Here is a 5,291-nt window from a genome sequence, read left to right on the forward strand (position 1 = left end):
AGAAGAAGGACTTGTTGAACATAAAGTCTTTTCACTGTCACGAGTTTGAGCACTATGCCACGAAATGCCCATAGAAGAAAGCAAGAAAGAAGGACCCTGGAGTAGCAACAACAGGTGAAGCTATAACTTCACCGTTTGAACTTTATTTTACTCTCATTGCATGCATGGAAATCACTATAATGGGAAGCATGTGGTGTCCTGACAACAATGCCTCATTCCATATGACGGGGAATAAATATCTCTTCAACAACTTGTAGGGTAAAGACATCAAGCATAACATAGAATTTGGAGATGATGGGAGGTATCATGCAACATAAATTGATAATGTTACTTTTTAGAGGGAGTCTGGATCCCGTCTCAGACTCACATATGTGATCTATGTTCTAGGACTAAAGAATAATTGGTTTTCCATCATGGTATTAGAAGACCATGGCTACGATGTAATTTTTAGAAAAGGAAATATTTTCCTTAGACACATTGTCATGGGATAGCTAAAACATATTAGTGTGAAGGTCAAGAAATTGTATGCACTTGAAGTACAAGATGTATGTAAATCCTTGAGGAGAATGGAAAAGGTTAGACACTTGGCATTTGAGAGGGAGCATGAATTACCTATCAACATGAATCTTCAGAGGTAGCCTCAGCATGTTGTGGAGAAACCACAGTTGGAGAAGCAGAGAGGACACTGAGTGGCGACATCCACTCAAGAAAAGACCTCCAGCAGGGGGAAATTTCGAGAAAAGTATGCAGAGGGAGAACATGCATCCATACCTCTACAAGTGTCATGTGGGCCGATTTGAAACCTTAGTCCAAGAGTTTTAGAAATTGGGGAGGATCCATTTGAGGTCCTTTTTTTGTCTTATGCATAATTACCTTGCTACGAGGGCCGACAATATTCAGTAGTAGGAGGATTAGTATCATTCAGATACTGAGGAGTGAAGAACAGTGTTGACAGTGGAGTAGGAGGCTGAATAGAAGATTCAACAACAACACCTTTTTCCTAGTAGACAGTTGAAGACATAGTTGATTCAGTTTATTTTCTTTTTATGCTTTTTGGCTGTAGATTTTGGAGTAGCAACAACAATAGTGACAATAGTTGCATGCATAACATTCCAAAGGTACTAGATCAGGATAGAGTTGAAAACTTTTTTTGTTGAGAGGGAGTGTTGAAAATAGCAACAAGAAATGTCAAAAATAACATCAAGAAAAATCCTAATTTAATTTGTCCTTGAATTAAATTAGGAATTAAATTGTAATTCCACTTCTCATGACAACTTGTAATAGTTAACTAAGTTAATTTGACTTATTTAGCTCAATTAATTTTAGTTGAGGGTCTAACTTGAGTCATTCATAATGTCTCCTACTTTTTAGGAGCCCTGTTTGAGTTTATTTTCAGTTGTAATTATTTAATTTAGTCTAAATGAGTTAAATTCAATTAAACTAGCTCTAATTGATGGAGGAATTAGTAGGAGATCCAGTAGCGGGTTTAACCTATAGTAGTGAGGTGTAAATAACATTGATCAACCAGTAAACAGAAGATTCAGCTATAATTAACTCATGCATGTCAGATGAGAGAAAGACCCTATTGAGATTGGAATTCACGGACAATGTACTATTAGTTGTACAGTAATCTAAATTGTACAAGTGTTGCATGGAATCTGAGGAAGGCCTATGAGGATTGCACAGTTCATCTTTTTGGAATTTCCTAATTAAATATGGGCTAATTCCCAAGGAAACCACACAATGAAATAGGAGCTTGGCAGGCAACGGAATTGGCTAAGTATTGGCTTGATCTCCTCTAGGAAATAGTTAGACGATTACTCGGGCTTCAGAAAATCATTATAATATTATCATATTTTCTAATTAATGCAATATACAAATAGCAAGGAGGTTTTAGTTGTGGATTTCACCAGAAAATCATTGTGTTATGTGTGACTGAATTCTTTCTCTTATATGCTTCATGATATCATCAATAATTTATTTTTACTGTTGATAAGTAAAGTATATTCAAGTAAATTGTTTTACCATATTACAACCTGCAGTTTGAATCTACAAGGAATTTCTACATCTCCTCATGGTGATAAATACTTCATGTTACTAATTGATGAATTTACTAGGATGTGTTGGGTTATTTTGATGAAATTTAAGGATAAGGCATTTGGAAACTTTAAAACATTCAAGGCTATGGTGGAAAATGAATTAGATTTGAAAATGAAATGTCTTAGATCAAATAAAGGAGGATTTTATTTCAGATGTATTTTTTAATTTTTTTGAGCAACATGGCATCAAAAGTCAATTCTCCATAGACAAAACTCCTCAACAAAATGGAGTTGCGGAAAGAATGAACATGACCGTTCAATATATGGCACACACAATGGTTGATGAGTCTAGATTACCACACATATTTTGGGGAGAAGCAATACTAATAGTTGTTGATATCCTCAACAAGGCTCATGTTCAAGTCAACAATGACAAAAATCATCATGAACTCTAGTATGGAAATCATGCAACCATTAAATACTTTAAAATATTTGGAACTAAATGTTTTATAAAGAGAAATGATGATAAGTTCAAAGTTTTTGAACCTAGAGTTGATGAAGGATTCCTTCTAGGACACTCTTCTAGAAGTAAAGGGTATAAATGTTGTAATAAAGGGCTTCAAAATTTTGTTGAAAGAATAAATGTTGTTGTTGATGAAGAATATCCAAATGCCAAAAGAGAAATTCAAGTTGATAATGAAAAAATTCCCACCAAGATAAAACAAGTAATTGGTGAAGAAGAAGGTGATGCATTACATCAAAATGTAAGTATTCTAGAAAAGAGTCCATCAAGGTACTTGAAAAACAATCACCTTGAATCCCAAATTTTAGGAGACAAAGAAGTTAGAATACAAACCAGAAGAAATTTTTTTGGATCATCTTTCACCTAGCCTTATTGTCCACTATTGAACCTCAAAATGTAAATCAAGCAAGAAAATATTAGCGTTGGATTAAGGAAATGAATGAATAACTCAACCAAATAGAAAATTTTCATATATGGGAACTTGTTCCGAGACCACATAATAAAAATGTAATTCAAACAAAATGATTATTTAAAAACAAACTGAATGAAAATGGAGAAGTAGTGAGAAAAAAAGCAAGGCTTGTATGTAAAGTTTATGCTCAACATGAAGGAATAGACTTCAAGGAAACATTTCCTTCTCTAGCTCAACTTGAAGCCATTAGCATGTTCCTTGAATTTTCCAACTTTTGTAACTTTAAAGCTATATCAAATGGATGTTTAATCTTCATTTCTAAATGGGGATTTGGAAGAAGAAGTTTATATTGAAAAACCTAAAGGTTTCATGATTGAAAATGATAATAATATTGTATGCAAACTTAAGAAGGAATTATATGGGTTAAAATAGGCTCCTCGAGCTTGGTATTATCGTCTTGATAGGTACCTATAAGAGCAACCATTCAAGAAAAGGTATGCATATAGTAATCTATATATAAAACAAGACAAAGATAAACTATCGGTGATAGTAGTTTATGTTGATGACATCTTTCCTCAGAGCAATGTTGTAGAAATTCATGTAGATTCACAAGCTCATGCAATTTACTGAAGAAAAATACAAGAATCTACTTCTACTGTTTGCAACAAAATCCCATAAATATGAATGAAAACAATAATAGAAAAAGGAATAAAAAACAATGGGACTTCACACAATAGGTTTTCCCAGGGAAGGTCACACTTCAAAACCCCTACTATCTATATTGCATTAATTAGAAATCCAAGATTATAATACAATGCTTGTTCTCACAAGAATAATCCCAGCACTTAGTATGGTCAATCACCCAGCTCACAAGCAAGCTCCAGCCAAACCTTAGCCTCTTTTTCTGCTCTCCAAGCCCCTATTTCCTTGCATAATTCCTATCGTTGATTAGACCATACTAATGGGAAACCAGTGTATCCAAAACTGTGAAATTGCTTCCAGGTTTAGTTCCTGATTGCATGTATGATATATATAAGTCAGTAAATCATACAACTAATAGTACACTATTCGTGTACTCTAGTCTCAACTGGATCTTTCTCATAATCGACATGGATGATTTTATGATGAGGGAATCTTCAATTAACTGGAGTAGCACTAGTTAATGCATTAGTACACCAACTGACTCTTAACTCACTATTCGTTGTGTTATCACAAAATCTAACCCTGATTGTCTACTAATCAAGTAGACTCTGAGTAACTCTTTCAATCCAATCTTTTGGTTGAGGCTTAGCATCCTCAACCTGAGAGGGTCTCTCGCTAGGTTTAAGATTTTTTATTATGATTAGATGGCTAACTCTAGGAACAAAATGGATAAATGTATAACTGGTTGACAGGTTGAATCAAAGATTAGCAAACATCTATTTGGCTATGGATTCAATATAGTCTTCAACAAAACAACATGATCAGTAAAACATGGAATTCAAGGCACTTAGAGTTTAGGTTTATAAATAGAACAGTAACATAGTGGATCAACACAGTTTACAAGCATGTGAAGGAAGTTAGAGCATTCTCCAATGAATTCTATGTATCGCAAGCTCATACCACTGAAAATAAGTAATTGAACAAGGCCATAATAACATAAAACACATAAACTCCTTGTGAATCTTGAGTAGTCAAACTGATCTCTGTAGTAAGTATGAAAAACCACAATTTCTTACAATAACACAACTTTCTTTTGCTAATGAAAAATTACCAACCCTGAGGAATTCGATTCTTAAGCTTTATATAGAGTTTTACAACCTTTGATACTATGATCCATCTTTAGAGGAATTCGAATTCCTAACTTAGACACCTATTTTTTCTTAAAACAAACTACTTAATTACAGTTTGACATCTAGTTGTCTTTAAGAGTCCCAATACAAATAGGAGTGAAACTCCTAAAACATGCTTTTAACAACCTTATCTATGACTTCAATACATTCTTTGATCAGTTTCCCACCCATGTATTCGAGCTTGATGAAGTCCTCAGTGTTGTTACAAAACCTGCTGAGTCATGACCTAACTGTCTGGATAACTAGGAGACAAAGTTCCTCATTTTAAGGCCCTTAATCCCTTCTGCTTATCTTGAGTATTTTTGCTAGTATACATGTGGCATGCACTAATAACCCATTAAAATTTCATTTTCCACCTGCGCGAAGAAAAGGAAACTTGAAAATATGGAGGAAAGACAAAACATGACTGTGCTACGAAAATATTCTATTTTCGTAGCACAACGTTTATACCATTTGTGAAATACTTCCTGGGACTTTGCTTTCTA

The sequence above is a fragment of the Pinus tabuliformis genome, chromosome 4_1 (genome assembly GCF_031772625.1).
Source record: "Pinus tabuliformis cultivar Carrire ecotype Pingquan chromosome 4_1, CPIR1, whole genome shotgun sequence".
Taxonomy (NCBI): domain Eukaryota; kingdom Viridiplantae; phylum Streptophyta; class Pinopsida; order Pinales; family Pinaceae; genus Pinus; species Pinus tabuliformis.